The sequence below is a fragment of the Rhinoderma darwinii genome, chromosome 1, assembly GCF_050947455.1.
Source record: "Rhinoderma darwinii isolate aRhiDar2 chromosome 1, aRhiDar2.hap1, whole genome shotgun sequence".
NCBI lineage: Eukaryota > Metazoa > Chordata > Amphibia > Anura > Rhinodermatidae > Rhinoderma > Rhinoderma darwinii.
In genome coordinates this window covers 598,174,695-598,195,191 of record NC_134687.1, presented here as the reverse complement: position 1 = coordinate 598,195,191, position 20,497 = coordinate 598,174,695, and positions in this window count along the sequence as shown.

Genomic DNA, 20,497 nt, shown 5'->3' with positions numbered 1-20,497 from the left:
CCTAAAGTTTGTTTTTTGAGATAGGAAAATTAGATTATGAGCCTCAGTAAAGCAGGACCTGATGTGAGAATAGATATAGTGTTCAGCTCTACAGGAAATATCATACGCTATAAAAATTATTTTAGCCATTGCATGTTTTAGCACCTGACATTTGAGTTTCAATGAATAGGAGTAACGACAGTATTTTGCCACAATGAGCCTAATTAATCCGATAAGGCAAAATCATTGTTGAAGAAAGTTACTTGTTAATTAGAAGAACAGCAATTCAAGTTGATCAAACAATTGGCCTATCATTAGAGAAGTCAGGGGCATAGCTAGGGGGGCCGGCGGGGCATGTGCCCAGGGCGCAAGTAGGTGGTAGGGAAGAGGGAGCGCCACAGAGATGCTGATAGCTGCTGATAGGCGCCCTGTATGTCGGACACCTGCAGCAGCGATCAGCATTAGTAAGAGCCAGGATTTCATGCGGCGGCGTTCTGACTGGGGTATGTGACGGCCCGGGAGTGGGCCAGTCCAGTCACCTGACCTGTCACATGACCTTACGTCAGTGACATGAGGTCAGATGACGCAGGTCAGGTGACTGGACTGGTCCACTCCCGGGTTGTCACCGAGCCTAGTCAGAAGGAACTCCTCCGGGGCATGACCTCCTCGTCTCCTCCGGTGAGTCACATCAGGCAGAGCGGGGAATGGTAGCAGCATTCTCTGTTTAAAGTGTGGCGCTAAGTACAAGGTGGGAGTGTGGCGCTATTTACAAAGGGGGAGTGTGGCTCTATTTACAAGGGGGGCAATGGGCTGTGTGTGGTACTATCTACAAGGGAGGAATGTGGAACTATTTACAAAGGGGCAGCGGGCTGTGTGCGGCACCATCTACAAGGGAGGGAGTGTAGCGCTACTTACGAGGGGGGAGTGTGCCGCTATCTACAAGGGGGACAGCGGACTGTGTGGCACTATTTACATGGGGACTGTGTCGTGCTATATACAAGGGGGCTTTGTGGCGCTATCTACAAGGTGGGGCTGTGTGGCGATATCTACAAGGGGGGGATGTGTGGAGCTATTTACAAGGTGAGCTGGGTGGCACTATATACATGGGTGGCTGTGTGGCACTATTTACAAGGGGGCTGTTTGGAGCTATCTACAAGGGGGGCTGTGCGTGGAACTATCTACAACAGGGGGCTGTGTGTAGTGTGATCTACAAGAGAGGGGCTGTGTGTGGGACTATCTACAAGGGGGGATGTGTGTGGTGCTATTTACAAGGGGGATGTGTGTGGGGCACTATCTACAAGGGTGGGTTGTGTGGCGCTATCTACAAGTGGGGCTGTGTGGCGCTATCTGCAACAGGATCTGTGTAGCATTAACTACAAGGGGGGGGGCTGTGTGTGGCGCTATCTACAATGGGCAGTGTGTGTCGCTATCTACAGGGGAACGGTGTGTGATGCTATCTACAGGGTTCTGTGTGTGGAAAAATCTACAGGGGGGTCTGTGTGTGGCACTATCTACAAGGGGGCTGGGTGTGGCGCTATCTACAAGGGGGCTGTGTGTCGCCTCCTTAATTTTTTATTTTATTTTTATGTTAACTACCTTATATAACTATATCGCTTGTAAAATTTAGAAATGGTTTTATGCTCGATTTACATAAAAAATGTTTATTGATTGGTAGAGAAAGAAAACATGGCGAGGGGGAAGGAGATGTAGGGAAATAAGCTGGGGGTGCCAATCTGAATCTTTGCCCCTGGTGCAGTAGAACCTAACTACGCCTCTGGATAAGTACGAAAAATTTAGTTTACAGAAATCTGGTAATGCAGAGGGAAGGAGCTGGGAGATGTAATTGTGTCCTCAATGTTGATTTTCTCAAAAATAAATCAGAAACAGCCAAACAGAATATTAAGGAGCTTCACACAAGTTAAAATTATATTTCAAGGACATTTTTGGACATCTTTTAAGTAGTCTGTTGTACAGAAGATGGAGTCCATGCTTCACCAATTTCAAAAATATTCTCTGTCCAGACCTCTTTTGAACCACTGAGATTTCTACTTCACTGAAAATCTAGTGGCCATTAAAACAAATGGAGCTTTGTTTAGAAATCGCTGGTGGTCTCAACTCATGGACTCCTGTAATGTGATCTTCTAATATCTATGATATATCAGAAGAATTTATTTGGCTACACTTCTCCTTCTCTCATACAGGAGGTATTTCAAATATAATTGCATTGTTCCTAGTGTTTTCTTTGTAGACACCATCATCTGGTCTTTTTGCTAAAAAAACAATTTATCTCTCGCGAGATCACGCTGTAAATGACAGCAAGCGTGATCTCGAGGAAGTGACACACATTAACGTTACCGAAGCATCGGGAGTGTTTAATAGACATCGCGTCCTGGCTGGAGGTGATGTCTATTTACTCTCAAGACACTTCAGTAACGTTAATGTGGGTGAATGGGAAGAAGTGTATGACGCTGATTGGTCACTGATTGGTCAGCATCATACACCTCTCTCCACAACGCCCACTTGGTCAAAAGTAAAAACACGCCCAGTAGGGCATTACGTAAGTCATTAGCATAAGGCTAAAATAGGTCATAACTTGGTGAAAATGTATTGTTTTTCTAAATAAAAAACACTGCTGTTACCTACATTACAGCGCCGATTCTGATAAAATAAAAACACATACTTACCTAACTCCTCCTCTTCTCCCCCTCTAGGTCTGCACAGCATTCCAGCACGACTCGTTCAACGTCCTGATGGCGAGCAGCGTCAGGGACCTATATGCGATGCAGCTCTTCGTCATTAGTGCTGCGGCTCATAAAACTTCCTGACGCTGACCGGCGTCAGTACATTGTATGAGCCACACCATACTGAGAGGCCCCCCGAGGGGAGAAGAGGAGCAGTGAGATCAGCATTAATTTAAAAAAATATATATATTTTTTTTTTATTTAACTGCCCAACAGGTGGACAAGGGGGAGGAGGTAGCCTGATGGGGTGGAGCAGCCGCACGGGCCTCTCTACCTTGCTATGCCCAATAGGGTGAAATCTACACCAGCAACGAGTTGGCATAGAGTTCCACTATACAGTGAAGGAAATAAGTATTTGATCCCTTGCTGATTTTGTACGTTTGCCCACTGTCAAAGACATGAACAGTCTAGAATTTTTAGGGTAGGTTAATTTTACTAGTGAGAGATAGATTATATTTAAAAAAAAAAATGAAAATCACATTTTCAAAATTATATATATTTATTTGCATTGTGCACAGAGAAATAAGTATTTGATCCCCTACCAACCATTAAGAGTTCAGCCTCCTCCAGACCAGTTACACGCTCCAAATCAACTTGGTGCCTGCATTAAAGACAGCTGTCTTAAATGGTCACCTGTATAAAAGACTCCTGTCCACAGACTCAATTAATCAGTCTGACGCTAACCTCTACAACATGGGCAAGACCAAAGAGCTTTCTAAGGATGTCAGGGACATGATCATAGACCTGCACAAGGCTGGAATGGGCTACAAAACCATAAGTAAGACGCTGGGTGAGAAGGAGACAACTGTTGGTGCAATAGTAAGAAAATGGAAGACATACAAAATGAATGACAATCGACATCGATCTGGGGCTCCATGCAAAATCTCACCTCGTGGGGTATCCTTGATCCTGAGGAAGGTGAGAGCTCAGCCGAAAACTATACGGGGGAACTTGTTAATGATCTCAAGGCAGCTGGGACCACAGTCACCAAGAAAACCATTGGTAACACATTACACCGTAATGAATTAAAATCCTGCAGTGCCCGCAAGGTCCCCCTGCTCAAGAAGGCACATGTACAGGCCCGTCTGAAGTTTGCAAATGAACATCTGGATGATTCTGAGAGTGATTGGGAGAAGGTGCTGTGGTCAGATGAGACTAGAATTGAGCTCTTTGGCATTAACTCATCTCGCCGTGTTTGGAGGAAGAGAAATGCTGCCTGAGACCCAAAGAACACCGTCCCCACTGTCAAGCATGGAGGTGGAAACATTATGTTTTGGGGGTGTTTCTCTGCTAAGGGCACAGGACTACTTCACCGCATCAATGGGAGAATGGATGGAGCCATGTACCGTCAAATCCTGAGTGACAACCTCCTTCCCTCCACCAGGACATTAAAAATGGCTCGTGGCTGGGTCTTCCAGCACGACAATGACCCGAAACATACAGCCAAGGCAACAAAGGAGTGGCTCAAAAAGAAGCACATTAAGGTCATGGAGTGGCCTAGCCAGTCTCCAGACCTTAATCCCATCGAAAACTTATGGAGGGTGCTGAAGATCCGAGTTGCCAAGCCTCAAAATCTTAATGATTTACAGATGATCTGCAAAGAGGAGTGGGCCAAAATTCCATCTAACATGTGTGCAAACCTCATCATCAACTACAAAAAAAAACGTCTGACTACTGTGCTTGCCAACAAGGGTTTTGCCACCAAGTATTAAGTCTTGTTTACCAAGGGATCAAATACTTATTTCTCTGTGCACAATGCAAATAAATATATATAATTTTGAAAATGTGATTTTCTTTTTTTTTTTATATATAATCTATCTCTCACTGGTAAAATTAACCTAGCCTAAAAATTCTAGACTGGTCATGTCTTTGACAGTGGGCAAACTTACATAATCAGCAAGGGATCAAATACTTATTTCCTTCACTGTAATTGACTACAGTAAATTATAATAAATTTGGCAGACATTGTGGTTCCACGCCCTTTTCCGAAGCTATGCCCTTTCCATAAAAGTGCCAGAGCATTGTAAAATCGCCAAAAGTCGCAATCAGCACCACATATCTACTTTTGGTCCATTTTGTAACTTTTCTACGCCAGAAAACTGACTTGGAAAGGTTTAAAAATTACCCCAAATAAGTTGATATAGGTGAGACATATGGAGGCACAAAAAGTTGAAGAGAGAAGGATTGCCAATTTCAGTTTTCACTGACAAGTGAAGATGGAGCCGGTTTCTTTAATTTACTGTTTATATTTCATTTCGATTGTATGACTTTGTTTTTAGCACAGTACAAGCTATAATGATTTTTTTTTTATGTTTGCCGCATAAAGTGCTCCTACAGATTCTGATGGTCTCATTAGAAATAGGCTGCAGGATTTACAAGTCATTCTTCTTGCAAAATTAGACAGTTACTGCTTTTAATCATGTGTCTTGTTGCTGCCTCTCACAGATTAATTGAGTGTTAGTTGACTTAATCCTAGCTCATTTGCTAATGCGAACCAAGAGACTATATTATTGTGTGAGGATGAAATGAAAAGAAGAAAAGTTACAAGATGAATGACTGAACTTTAATAGTCTTTCATGAAACGTCAAGAAATGTTATTTGCCTAAAATGAGAGTTGAGTTTAATATCATCAAACCGAGAGAACCGAATTGTCTCTGTGTATACACAGGTGCTCTCCTGTATCACCTCCAAAAGCAGTTTATCTCTACACCCACTTAGGACTCTTAGAGTCAAGCCCAATGAAGGATTCTGCAATTACACTAAGGAGGTCAATTGACAATGGATATAGGCAAGGGGGGGGGCTCAGTCAATGGATTCCAATCATAGAAGCAGGCCTCGCTGTTGCTATGGGAGTTTGGTCCAGATCCTGTTTCTTTCCATAGAGTGCGGAATAAGAATGGAGTGCAACAGTGCCCTGTTTCCTGGATTGTGGAGAGTGCTGAGTTATTGACATGTGGGCTCAGACTCTTACTAGAGAGCAACTCTACCTACTTCCCACAGTGCAACCCATTATAATTCTGTTTCCAGGACTGGAAGTTCTTTATGACTGTGTAAAACTACATAGCTCCTACTACGCTGCCAGTCTAGGGAAAGTATGGTGTCCAAGTGTAGGAAACAGTACCAGATGCTGACAACGTTTGTCATCCATAATGTCTTTTGCTGCAGGCACGTGTCAGAAAAGCAATGCTCTAAAGCTGTAAAAAGCCTTTAGAGTATGTGTTGCAGTACTTTGTCATGAAAAAATATTGGATATTTATCAAACTGGAGAGGTTCAATTTGCACTTTATTGCTAGCTGTCTTCTGTATTGCTTCTTTTTCTTTAAAGACCTGTTATCTCAACGTGTCTGCAGCTGCAGGTTCAGATCTCAGTGGGCATTTCCGGTGAAACCTTCCCTCAATTATTATACCTGATGTCGAATGGGTGATTCACGTCTCCAGCACTGTCTAGCAGATTCACACAGTTAGCTTCCTTTTCATGTTGTGAATAGACAGTACAGTACAGCTTTCAATTTATCACTAAGGGAGGAACAATGCTGCGGAACTCTTATTATTTTTTCCCCCTTATTTCTCTCCTTTACCACTTTAGTGTTTCTCAGTATTTATATTTGCGAGGTTCATATATATTTAATTTTTCATATACACGATGTATATACACCTTTTTTATTATTAATTATTTATTATACCCATGAACACAAATTCAGCACTTCTTCACACTTTTTTACGCACAACATCAATTGTTTATTTATTTATTTATTTTTCGTTCACTATTCACATTATCAATATATATATATATTATTTAATTATATCACATCACAATTTATTTATATATTTATTAATATATTTATATATGTCTTTATGTTTTTCCTTTTCTTTTTGTAATGTTTGTATTGATGCGCTGTTCTATATTATAATACTTTTAAATATATATATACTTATATATAGATGCAACACACACTACACACTAGATATAGTCTTGGTCTCTTTTCATGCATTTGTAGACCGATATCTCATTTATCAATAAAGCCTTTTAAATGTAAGGTGTTGATATCATCTCGGTTTTCTCTCCCTTTGCATCAGTTAAGTCGAGTGTTCTGTTTACATATTCAAATTACTTCTGTTGTTTACGGAGACTGCTCCTGTGCGCTTGTGTCAGGAGGAGGGGTTTCGCTTCCTTCTGTAGGCGCGTCTGTATCGGAGTGGGCACGGCTCATCGGCGTCAGTCGCCGGCGACCCGCCCCCCTCTGATGACGTGACGCGCGGCCGGAAGTACCTTAGCGACCATCTCCATGCCTGGCACATGACGCCGTCGTTACCGTCTCCTGTAATACATCTGCTTTACACACACGATTGGACTGACGACGCTTTAAAAGGGTGACCCTGGCTGGAGAGACGCCACCCCCGGACGAAGGCATCCCGCCGAAACGCGCGTCGGGTCTGACGATCTCTCCTGCCTGAGACATCACCATGGGTATGTGACCAGCTACATTTATCTCTCTTTGTTGCTTTGTCCTTAGACCTTACTCACTCAGAGTAGTATTGGTTAAACTTTTTAAGTTTTGGACATCAGACCACTAACTTGTATCTGTACAGAGACTTCACCAATGTACTTGCATTATTATTTAAAGTATGATATTTATTTCCACCTGTGTTTTACTATCTCTGCTTTCCTTGATTGACTTTCTATTAACTTGTATTGTCTATTTGCTCAACATAGCTGCTATTATTATCTATATGTGTCTACCCACCCATGGTGCACTTGTATCTCTGGCATCAGATGAACGTTTTACTTTCATGCTGTGCATGACTCATCTTTTAATCTTGTGATTTTTCCAATAAAGATTGTTATTCTCTTTCCTGCTACATTGTTGTGTTAATTGTACCCCACACCTTATATGTGTTTTATAAAGCCACTAGTGATGTATGATCTGTGCTTATTAGTTCTGCATCGCCGACTCTGTATGGTTCTACCTACATATTGCAGTTTACATGGGCATTTCAACAAGTAAATTATGAATTTGGAGGAGCAATAGAACGACTTTGTGTGGAATTCATCTCCTGTAACATTACTTTTGAACGGAAAAAGCCAGACAGTAGCCATAGGAAGCATCAGGATGGCGGCCACAGTGAGGAGCGAGATACAGCGACCAGCACCGTGGCTGGCCGTAAAAGTACCCCCTCCCCCTTACGCCTCCTCTTCTTAGGCCTGTGAGGAAATTGTTAATAGAATTTATGGACCAACAAAGGAGCATTGATGTTTCCTACAAGTTCCCAAGAGCTCTCCTTGGGACTAAAATTCTTCCAGTCAATAAAGTAGAACAGTCTTTCTCTGGCCCTTTTTACATCCAGAATCTCTTTAACATCAAATTCTTCATTAAGACTACTTAAAGCAGACAAAAGTCCAGAAGGCTTTTTGGAGAAGTGATTGAGAACCAGAGGCTTAAGAAGAGATACATGAAATGAAATAGATATGTGCAAAGCTGCAGTGATGTAAAGCTTGTAAAATGCAGGAATATGTTGTCTCAGAAGCCAAAAATCGTTGAGCAAACTTGTAAAATGGAGTGAGACGTATGTATTTAGTGGACAACCAGACCTTGCCCTCAGAAACTACAGTATGTTCTTTCGAAAACCATTTAGATGAAAAATGTGTGTTGATAAACAAAGTGGACATAACTGCTGCAGATGGAAGTCCAGTTACAGGAACGAAGTGTGCGATAGTATTTTGGCTAAACGGTCCACCATGACCCAGATGGCTGTCGAATCAGTAGAACTCGGCAGATAGGTAATAAAGTCCATAGAGAACTATGTCCACTGAACATCTGGAATAGGCAGAGGGTGGAGTAAACTAAATGCTCAATTATGAGAAACCTTGTTTTAGTTGTAAAGAGTACGGGCTGCAACAAATAGCTTGACATCTAGATTTAAAGACAACCATCAATAGTGGCAAGGAATCAGGTCCTGAATCTTTTGCATTCCAGGATGCCCTGCAAACTTTAAGGAATGACCCCATGCGAGGATCCATTTTCTTGACTTCAGAGGTACAAAAGTTTTTCCAGGAGCAATAACCCCAAACAAGACTGGAGCTGCTATCAAGATATTGCTCAGAATCTTTATCTTCAAGGTCAAAGATCCAGACAGAGCTTCAGCTTTACTTTTCTGTTAAATGAAAATGTAGGAAAAAGTCCCAAAGTACCAATGTGCTTGACGAGGATTTAACTGATGTGCATTTTGCAGATAGAGTAAATTTTTATGATCAGTGTAACCCTCTGTTCACATTTGCGTCATGATTTATGTTTTTTACAGCAGCCATGACGAATATGACGGATCATTTATGACGGATTCGTCTTTTTCTCCATTGACTTGTGAATAATGTTTTCGTCAGGTATCAGTTTTTTTTGCTGGATACAATATTACAGCATGCTATGCTATTCTGAACGTCAAAAAGCAACTTAAGCCTCATGGAAAAGAACAGAGATGTGAGCAGGACCTAAATTGGCACAGGGTGACGGGCACCCTTCAGCAGGTATCTCCATTCCTCTAGAGCTCGTTTTTATGGATAAAAGTTTGCTGTTTCCAATACTATTATTTTTCTCAGCTGAAGAAAAGGTCTTAAAGAAAAAAATCCCAAGAGAAGAACTTCCCCTTAGTTCCTTTTTGTGAAAGACCTATACCAACGTCCACAGGAGAAGCATACATTGCTAGGAAGAATGGTTTGGCAAGATCAGGCCAATGGAGTACTGAGGCAGAAGACCAGCCACATTTGAATTTTTGAAAGGCCGTCTCACCTGCTGGGGTCTAGTTCTTAGGGTTAAAGGAACAGTGTCATCACAATTTTTTTTTTCATATGTTAAAGATGTTAGTGCTTTATTAAAAACGTTTATATTTATTTGTGTGTTTGTGTTTTACTTTTTCTTATTTTTACACTTTTTCTTCCCTATGGGGGCTGCCATTTTTTGCTCCATTTCTGTATGTGTCGATTAACGACACATAAAGACATGGAATACGGCAGCCACAGTCCCATAGGGACTGCGAACGGCTCCCGTCCCATCCACTTCTGTGTACGCCGTCTGTGTGGGAACTGCGCATGCGCCGCTCCCACACAGTCCAATTTGAAATTGGCGCCGTCCGGCGCCATTTTCCTGTGGACCGGAAGTCGCGGCCGTACAGTAAGATTACTACTTCCGGTCGCGGCTTCCGGACTTGTGCACTTGGACCAGCGGCAGCAGACGGAGCGGACGGGCCGGAGGGAGCCGCGGCGGCAGGAGCAGGTAAGAGATTTCAATGTATGTTCGTGTTTGTGTACGTTTACTACTGTATGTAAACCTACTACAATGTGTGTTAGCTCAAAAAATGGCGACACACAGTGTAGGAGGATAGACCGTTCAAACCCCTCGTTTATCCCGGCACTAGCCAGGATAAAGGAGGGGGGGATGCTGAGAGCTCACTAGAGCGAGGGCTTTTTACCCAATTTTGCAATGCTGCAATTTTGGGAATAGCTCCATCTAGTGACCAGCAATGGGAAATATTATAAATTAGAATCTAATTTATAATATTTCCTGACTCGTGAAAAAAATAAAAAAAATTTGAACAATGTTTAATCACCTACACACTAAATGTTTAATAAAAAAAAAAAACAACAGGTTTTTCTGGCAACACATTCCCTTTAAACCCTATCTTGGTGATGGCTGTAAGCGGCACCACCAAACAAGAAGAATGAAGAATAAACTGTCAATCAAAACTGGCAAAGCCAAAGAATCGCTGGATAGCTTTTAAACCCTGTGGACATGGCCAGTTGAGTACAGCCAATAGTTTAACTGGATACATTTTGAGTCCCTGGTCAGTGATGATATAACCATAAAAAGGCAGACTAGTTTGCTCAAAAAGACCCTGCTCAAGTTTGGCAAAAAGGTAATTCTCCCTTAGTTACTGTAACAGTACGTACATGTTTTCCATGTGTAGTTAAGTTCTGGAGAGGTATATATTTACAGGACGGATGTGATGTATAAATTTTTTTACTTGGAAGTCTATGGGCAATGGATTGCATCCGTCGGATGCCTCCGTCAGAGGTTAACATTTTTCTTTGCATACTTCTTTACCGTCTTGCGCCATACATCTCAGGTTTTATCAGATTTATAGAGAGCAAGGAAGAACACATCTGTAGATAGTGTTTTTTTTAGCAGAGATTCTGGAATCTAATACCGGGAGGCCAAAGACTGGTAAATGAAATTGCTGGCTGACCCCGAATCCAGAAAGGCTTGGACTATTGAACAGGAACCAGCGAAAGAGAAGAGGACACATAGTAACATTGTGAGAAGAAGAAAGTTTACCTAGGGTAGCCTCTTCTACTTGCCCTAGGCACTGGAGTTTAATGAGATTAAAAAGCACTGAATTTTGGATTTAACTGGTCATCTCTTCTGACATGTCCATTTGAGTAAATACTTGTATTCCCCATGAAATAGCAATTCTGGATCATATTTTTTTAGAACTCTGCATTCTGCCATTCCTCTGATATTCCTCCTAGAAATTTTTGAATAAGAATTTAATTACTATTCTTTTTGTCAAAGGGGTGTGTCCTCACAGTCTCAGCTCTGTCAGGACTGATTGGACAGTGTCAGTCTGTGTGGAGACACACCTCCAACTGGTAACACCCAGATGTCAATTTATTCAGACATTTCTAGTAGGAATACCAGAGGAAAAGTGCAACATAGAGTTCTAAGAAAAGATGTTCCAGAATTATCATTTCATGAGGAATACAAATATTTACTAAAATAGACATGTCAGGAGAGATGACTGGTCCTCTGAAAAAACAGAATGGTGGACCATTAGTACAGGTGTGGTACATGTAGTAAATCACTCAGTGGGGAGTAGGGCCCAATCTGAATTTTGCTGTGGGGCCCTATGATTTCTGTACACAACCCTCGCCATGATTACTTACAACTAAAGCTGACCAGAATCTTAATCCAAACCTGCACATATCTGTACTTGCAAAAAGTAACTCATTTTCGCGGTTTATGGCAAAAGTCTATTAATATCCCTCCAGGTTAAAATGGCAGATGATCATTGTATTTTTTTACTTTTTTATTTCTCATCTCAGCTTCTTACAAATCATTTTTTTTATAAGGGGATTACAAACACCACACAACAGTTTTTTTTATACTTAATCCATTTCTGAAGGATTTATATTTTTTATTAAATCCTTTGTTATAAAGGTCACCCATCATGTTACTCTATCAATCGTTACTAGATCTTTGGTGCTTAACCTGCATCAGATTTCAGAGGTCATACTGAAGAAAGTTTAATTTCTGAAAAGTTTGAAAATTGGATAAGTCACAAATAAGAACTTTAAAGAAACACTTTGGACAAAACTGATACATTGCGTTATGCCTAGTGCAGGGCTTGAGAGGGTGTAGCATGACACAGGGATCCTTTCTTTGGTATTTATGTATCTCTGTGTCGTGCTCCGCCCCCTCAGACCCTGCACTAAGAAAATAACAGTGCCTGAGATTTGCCTGGAGTGTTCCTTTAATTTTCATAAAGTTGTGTCCATGTATATTACTGTATAATATTCAATTTATGATTGATCAGAAAAGTTGTGGATCAGTAATGAGAAAGTATTAAAAATTCACAGTAATTATAAGTTCTCAAGTAGTCCTCATCGATCATGTTATGTTAAGCCTTTTTGAGCCGTTTCTGTGCAAGCTATGTGACAACCACTAGGACCACCATTACAGTTCTCCTAAATGTTGTCACCCAGCATAACCAGAACCTGAAAAAAATTCCCATTTATGCAGCAATAGGGAAAATTAAAGGTCTGAAAGTGAATCTACACCTTTTAAATACAAAATTATTAGGGGATTTGGCAAAAAAAAAAAACAATTTGGCTGCAACGTTCGAACCCAGCCTAAAGGATATATTAAGAAAATAATTAGCACAACTTTTTGGTGTTACTTAGATTACAAATATAAAAAGGACTTTTTTTTTTTATAACAATTGTGAATTTATTATAGACCCTATAACACGGACCGATATAGGTTTATATACAGATCATTGGAAATGCTCCTTTAAATTTTGCTGGCAATTTAAACACTCGTTACCATTAATGATGCTTCACATTAATTACCAGTAATTGTTTCAGTAATGTTCTTGATGCAGAATAGATTTATAGGTTATTTCAAGGTCATGGTAGTAACCTGTGGCTGAACACCTCGGGACACTCACATCACAGAAAAATCTATTTGTTGTCTTTATTAACCATTAATATTCAGAAATAAATATTTTCTTTTATTCCATCCAAATCACCAAGGAAAAGCAAATGTGAGAGTCATTACCCAGTCAGGCTCAACATAAAGCAGCGCTGGAACGATCCCGATACGCACAGATAATAGGATAGCCAATGGCTCTGCAATTAAAACAAATGGCGATGATGTTGCATTTTCTTTCATGGAAATTAAGGAGAGGATGAAAGAAATCATCAGATTAAACAACTGCCTGCGAGGCAATGCACGTGGATCGGGTCCAGTAAAGGAAATTGGTAATAGAAATGTACTGCCCTTCTGATAATAAAAGAGGGGAAAACACAAGACTGATTTGAAAGATCCCTGCAGCACAAGCACACATTTTTAGTCTTTTACTTTTTACCATTTAAATATTATTATAAATTGCTGCTGGAAAGTGGATTTACACATATTTATACTTAACTTACGTTTTTGCATATAGAAGCGGTCACTGGAAATTTGTATACATGCCCACATTTAAAAGACGAGAGAATAACTATTGACACAGGCTAATGGGACGCAACATGGCATTACTCCAGTTCAGCGCAACACCATGCGGTTACCCACAAATAGTTAAGTCACATTGCTAGTTATCAAATTAAGGCTGGAAACACACAGGCCGTTTTTGATGCAGTATTATTAGCAAAACACAGGAAAATATGAAAGAGAGGAGATGTATAAGTCTTTATAATTTTGCATCCAGACGGATCCCCTTCTGGCTGTGTCAAAAAACAAATAAGTGCATTGAAAACTGCACCAAAATCTGCATGTGTGAGTCCTGACTAAGGGCTTAAGTGTGTACAGAACCTCTACGTAAGGGCATGGAGGACATATGGCACTCTAATATGGAGCTGTATGGCCTCTGTGTGCAGCTGTTCATGTTCTTTCGGAGGTAATGCTTCAAACATAGAATACCTCCGTACATACAACATCCGATGGAGCATGCCATGTTTTTTGGAATCCAAGGCATATGGAGGTACAACAGAGGCCTCTTGTACCTCTTTGAGAGTTCTGTCCAAAATAGAGTTATAATACCGCTGTAAGCATTAGACCAAGAGCGTATTTCCTATATAAAAGTAAAAAATTTAATTAAAGGGCTGTCTCATAAGGAGAATCCCTTTTCAGATTGAAGCAAACTTAGAAGGCAGTTGATCACCATGGGTCTGACTTTATAAACCCCTCGCGATCAGCTGTTCTCACCAAGGAAGGCTCTATGGTCACCATACATTTAATGTATGGGCAGTATGTTACTAGTTATATTCTTGTACATAGAGGGCAGTATTATAGTAGTTATATTCTTGTATATAGTAGGTAGTATTATAGTAGTTATATTCTTGTATATAGGGGCAGTATTACAGTAGTTATATTCTTGTATATAGGAGCAGTATTATAGTAGTTATATACTTGTATATAGTAGGTAGTATTATAGTAGTTATATTCTTGTACATAGGGGACAGTATTATAGTAGTTATATTCTTGTACATAGGGGGCAGTATTATAGTAGTTATATTCTTGTACATAGGAGGCAGTATTATAGTAGTTATATTCTTGTACATAGGAGCAGTATTATAATAGTTATATTCTTGCACATAGGAGGTAGTATTATATTAGTTATATTCTTGTACATAGAGGGCAGAATTACAGTAGTTATATTCTTGTATATAGGGGACAGTATTATAGAGGTTATATTCTTGTATATAGGGGACAGTATTATAGTAGTTATAGTCTTGTACATAGGGAGCAGTATTATAGTAGTTATATTCTTGTACATAGGGGGCAGTATTATAGTAGTTATATTCTCGTACATAGGGGCAGTATTATAGTAGTTATATTCTTGTACATAGGAGGCAGTATTATAGTGGTTATATTATTGTACATAGGAGCAGTATTATAATAGTTATATTCTTGTACATAGAGGGCAGTATTACAGTAGTTATATTCTTGTATATAGGGGACAGTATTATAGAGGTTATATTCTTGTATATAGGGGACAGTATTATAGTAGTTATATTCTTGTATATAGGGGACAGTATTATAGTAGTTATATTCTTGTACATAGGGCCAGTGTTATAGTAGTTATATTCTTGTACATAGGGGGCAGTATTATAGTAGTTATATTCTTGTATATAGGGGCAGTATTATAGTAGTTATATTCTTGTACATAGTGGGCAGTATTTTACTAGTTATATTCTTGTACATAGAGGGCAGTATTATAGTAGTTATATTCTTGCATATAGTAGGTAGTATTATAGTAGTTATATTCTTGTACATAGGGGGCAGTATTATAGTAGTTATATTCTTGTACATAGGAGGCAGTATTATAGTGGTTATATTATTGTACATAGGAGCAGTATTATAGTAGTTATATTCTTGTACATAGGAGCAGTATTATAGTAGTTATATTCTTGTACATAGGAGGCAATTTTTATTAGTAAAAAACAAACAAATATAACATTCCATCAAAATTTCCAAAGCAAATGATAATTTAACAGAACTCATACATGACGATGAAAAATAAACTAGAAAATAACTTTAACTTAACAGGAGTCCATTGCTGTTAAAAAGGAAGGAGGGAGAAAAAACCAACAACAAGTTTGCATTATACAGAGAACTAGCATTATTCCATAATGTGGTGTTTTTCTCATTTTTCCTAATTTCTAAGGATTTGATCCACCTTAGTTCTGACATGATCAGGTTCACGGCTGACATATGGTGAAATGGCTCGTTATAAATGGACATTCTGGTTCTTGTATGCCACTGGTAAAATTTGACTACATTAATTATCAAATACAAGGTCCCCCGGTCAATGCTATTTACATTAGCTGGTACTCCATAAATAATTTCTGGGTATTTTAGAGACTGCAATCTTGGGATTTTTAACTTGCAGGATATTTATTGCCATATATTTCCTCCTCCCCAGCACTTGGTTATAAAATGCTCCATTGTCTCCTCCTGTTGACAACCCAAGGGACACTTCCGATCTGACACGTTCAAATATTTTAGATTCCCTTTAACATAAAGTTTCCCATGCAATGACAGCCATGCAATGTTAAAAAGTTTACCCGGGAGTCTCGCTCCATTGAAAAACCTCAGACTTTCCTGTATGGTTGCAGTTGTGCAATCTTTAAGTGCCGGCTGTAAACAAAAGAAAGTCCTACATACGGTGAAATATAGATCTCTCCTGGTCTTACTCTCAATATAGGACTTGTCTATTCCCCATCTCCTCAGTCATCTAAGACCATAATCCAGATACTGGGGAAGGAAGTCTCGTGTCAATCGCCCCCTTTTGAGACTGCCGCCCCGTATCCAAGACTCTGCAAAAGGCAATATCCAATCCCTGATCCCGATTACCCACAGGGCACTGTTATTTACATTTAGGTTGCCAAAATTTGTTTTAAGAAACAAGGAGTCAAAGAAAACCCTTGGATTCAACATACCCAACCCACCCTCTCTCCTCTGTAGGTAAGTAATCCCTCTTTTTACTGGGTTCAGCCTGTTCCCCCCAAAAAGTTGGAAGAACAGGCTAAAGAGCCTAGCGGAGAAAGATTCTGCCAAAGGAAAAATGACAGAAATATACAAGAAGACAGGGACCAGGTAAGTCTTCAACATTTTAACCCTCTCACTATAGGTCAGCCTCCAGTTTCTCCATCGCTGAACCTTTGCATTTCCGGCTTCCAATTTCTGCACCCAATTTAGTTTGGTATTATCATCCCTCCCAAATTTAATTCCCAGAATCTTAATATCGGTGGAGGCTTTTGCAAATTGTGGCAGATCAAAGTCTGGATCACTGTGGAATACCCAGAAAGCTTCACACTTCTCAAGGTTGACCAGAGACCCAGAGGCCTCAGAATAGCTTCTGATGGCTGCAGACAACATCTGCACCTCACTAGGCTCAGATATCACTACTGTCACATCATCCGCGTAGGCGACAACACTCAGGGGTGAGCAACGCGGGATCGGTACGCCTCAAAAATCACACTGCTGCAGTAACCTCAGAAATGGGTCTATGGCAAAAACATACAATAGTGGACTCAACGGGCAACCCTGTCTCACCCCCGCCTCAATCCCAAAAGTGTCGCCCTGCCAGCCATTGATCAAAGGAAAGCTCTCTGCCTCACAATACAAAGTTTTCAGACAATCAATAAATTGTCCCGGAAGACCGTACTTTAACAAAGTGGCCCATAGATAATCATGATCTACTCTGTCGAAGGCTTTAGCCTGGTATAGAGCAACAATATATCTCCCACACCTAAGGGCTTTACATCTCTCAAACATTTCCCTGATGGAGATAACGGCCCCAGAGATGTTACGCCCTTTTACTGTGCCGAACTGGGAGCCTGCCAACTGTGCTGGGGACAAACAGACCAATCTAGAAAACAGAATTTTTGCCAAAATCTTTCTGTCAACATTCAAGAGGGCAATTGGCCTCCAGTTCTTGATGTCACCAGGGTCTTTACCCTTAGACAGCAAAATCAACGAAGACACTCTCATGGAGGAAGGCATCAGGTGGTTTTCTAGGGAGCTTTTGTACACATTCACAAGAATTGGTGCTAAGAGGTTTTTAAATGTTTTATAAAATTCAGCTGTTATACCGTCCAGACCTGGTGCCTTCTTTTGGTGCAAGTTGTTGATGGCCTCCATAACTTCCTCCACTGTCAATTCTGCTGTCAAGGGTGAAAAATTCAAATTAGCAGTATCAGGGCTTGGAGTTGCCCTCAAGAATTGAGTCATTTTCTCTTTATCAAATATCTTTTTCTGAAACAAGACAGAATAGTAGGATTTTACCACACCCAGAATGCCCTCCCGAGATTCCTGAAGAACACCCTGGGAATCCACCAAACCTGTGACCAACCTGTTTTTTACTTGATCTTGGCAACTTTCAAACGGATCAGGCGTCCCTAAACGCCCATAATCCCTCTCTAGAAGCAGGGACGTGTATCTACTGTACTGATACTGCCTGATCTCAGATTTCAGCCGATCAATCTTTGCTCTGTCATCCTTATGCTCTGAATAAAGTGACTCTCGTTCTCTACGCAGCTTGAGATACTGGCTGTACTTACTCCTGCGTCTATTAATTGACAGTCTCTTTAGGAGCGATGCAATGTCCTTCTTGACATCCTCCCACCAGTCAGCAGCACCATCATAAAAATCGACTCTCTCCAATTGACTTTGCAAAAGGGAGACAACACAACTCTGCACATGACTATAGTCTAAGAGACTAGAATTAAGTTTCCATAGCCCTCTACCAATATCTGGCCATTTAGTGGCTCCTAAGCAGAAACACAGAGCCATATGGTCTGAATAAGGGACCACTTTTTCACTCATCCCAGTAACCATCTCTGTAGCGTTGACAAAAGCCAAATCGATCCTACTGTTCCTGTCAGCACAACAATATGTGAATTTTGGCTACCTACCACCCTGTGTGAAGACATCACTCAAGCCTGCCTGCAAGATCATTTTATTTAGGACATTCGAGTCCGTGGTCACTGCTCTGCCAGAGGATCTGTCACCTGCTGTCCTCGTGACATTGAAATCCCCAGCCATCACCACAGGAACAGAGGTAAAGACGTATGGTTTCACATCATTAAAAAGCTGGATCCTGTCAGTCACTGTCTATGGGCCATATATATTAATGAGTCGGAGCCTTCTACCATGGATTGTAACTTCTAGAACCAGACACCATCCCATACACACCTCCGTTAACCTATGTACAGTCACATCATTGGTGTTAAACAGTATAGCGACCCCGGCATAAGGCTCCACAGCCAGTGACCAGAAAGAACGACCGGACCTCCACTCTCTCTCAGCCTCACGTATAAGCCCTATTGTGGTTAAACGAGTCTCTTGCAAGAAGAAGACATCTGCATCCAGATATCGGAGATGATCATAGACCGTAAACCTCGTCTTCCTCACTTTAATACTGTTTACATTGCTGGAAGCAACTTTTAAGGAAAACTCGGCCATCAGAGCACAGCACAAAAAGAAAAGCAAATAAATAACCCCCATCAGAATAACTAAGAATTGGGGTCACTCTGCCGACCACCTGTTTCCATATATAACGGTCCTGGGGTTTCTACAGTGCAAGCTTTCTTTTTTATTGGGGGATGGTCCCCTGCGTCTTCTTCATATTCACCGTCTATTCTTAATAACTCTCGTTCAAAATCTTCATCTGACTCTGACAGGACATTTAATCTATTAGATACGACCATTACTTTTGTAATAGAGTCTTATTAAAGGCCATGTCTTTTGTGGCGGATAAACCAGGGATACCTTTGCTCCTACTCGGGGATTTCAATAATATTCTTGATTCCAACTGGGACAAATGTAGAGAGGGGGACAGGAGTGAAGGGAAGGTTGGGACTCCATTTGGTACATTGGTACAAGAAATAGGATTGTTGGACATATGGAGATTACAACACTCTCGTGAATGGGAGTTTTCCTGCTGTTCATCCACGTATTCTTTATCCCGTATGGATCTGGCCTTGGGGAATGAGGGTATGATGCCCTTAGTTAATCAGGTGGAGTATCTACCTAGAACGTTATCAGATCATTCTCCCATTAGGGTCACGGTTGATATTAATAACCAGAGTCCGCAACGCCCGAGAATCTGGAAGCTGAACCCTTTCTGGCTGACTTTGGTTGATGGGCAAGGTTTCATTGCCCAAAGGCTAGAGGACTATTTTCAAATTAATTGTGGCTCTTCTTCTGTTCCGTATGTATGGGATGCAATGAAGGCGTATTTGAGAGGCCTGTTTATGCAGGCAATTAGCAGGCACAAAACAGCTACTAGGGTGGAGGATGCGAGACTACATGAAGAAATGAGTAAGGCAGAAGCGGCATTTATTTTAAATCCTACTGTGGTGCAGCAAATGAGTTTGCAAAGAGCACAAGAGGCACTTAATTTACATCTGTTAGCTGTAGCGAGCAGAAAACGGCAGTTTTTTGCACAGAATACCTTTGAAGAAGGAGAAAAGGCTGGTCATATGCTAGCAGTGGTAGCAAAGGCACAACAGGGTGTAACACATAACACTGCTTTAAAAACGGTGGAGGGCCATTTAGTTACAGAGAACTTGGAAGTAGTAAAAGTTTTGAGAGACTTTTATTCAGACCTATATACCTCCAAGGTGCATCCATCTACATCTGATATTTATACATTCTTAAATAAAGCAGAGCTCCCTAAGCTGTCAGGAAGCGCCAAGGCACTTCTGGATTCTCCACTCACGTTGGATGAATTGGAAGAAGCGGTCAAACAGATGGCTAATGATAAGGCACCTGGGGTGGACGGGCTACCAGTTGAAATTTATAAAAAATACTCTGAGGTGCTCTTGCCCAAATTATTAGAAGTATTTCATTATTCATTGGATTGTGGTTCTTTGCCAGCTTCTATGCAAGAAGCCATTATTGTGGTCTTGCCAAAACCCGGGAAAGATCCTCAATTAGCCGATTCTTATTAACATCTGACGTTAAGATTCTGGCAAAGGCATTAGCTCTGCGGTTGAATGGCGT